We start from the raw sequence: 448 nt of genomic DNA, 5'->3' as shown, positions 1-448 counted from the left end.
CTTGCTGCCAAGTGATGCTCATAGATCCAGCAAAGCTGAGGCAGAGCCCGAGAGGTGGAATACTGTGTGAATATGAATTTTGCAGTTCATCCTCATCTGCCTTCAAAGCAGCAGCAAAGCCAGCTCTCTGCTAGAAAAAGTTTTGCTCCTATCATTATTAATCGATATAATTTATCTTTGATCAATTTGATCACTTGATAATTGATCCTCTTTCCTGTAGATGGTTATTATACAACGCTGAGATTTTTCCCAGTATGGCCACACCAGTTCCCTGAGCTAAATCACCTATTGCAGCAGCTTCAGTAGTGTCCTGGTTTCATGGTCTGTACTGGTTTCATGGTCTGTACTGGTTTCATGGTCTGTACAGAAGTTCTTGCTCTTCCAGACACGTTATAGAGAATTATACCCGTTCCGCTGAGGTGACGCGATACCGGCAAAACTTCCCAGC

Source organism: Antrostomus carolinensis, unplaced genomic scaffold, assembly GCF_000700745.2.
Source record: "Antrostomus carolinensis isolate BGI_N321 unplaced genomic scaffold, ASM70074v2 scaffold19267, whole genome shotgun sequence".
Lineage (NCBI taxonomy): Eukaryota > Metazoa > Chordata > Aves > Caprimulgiformes > Caprimulgidae > Antrostomus > Antrostomus carolinensis.
Note: the sequence above shows the minus strand (reverse complement) of the source record.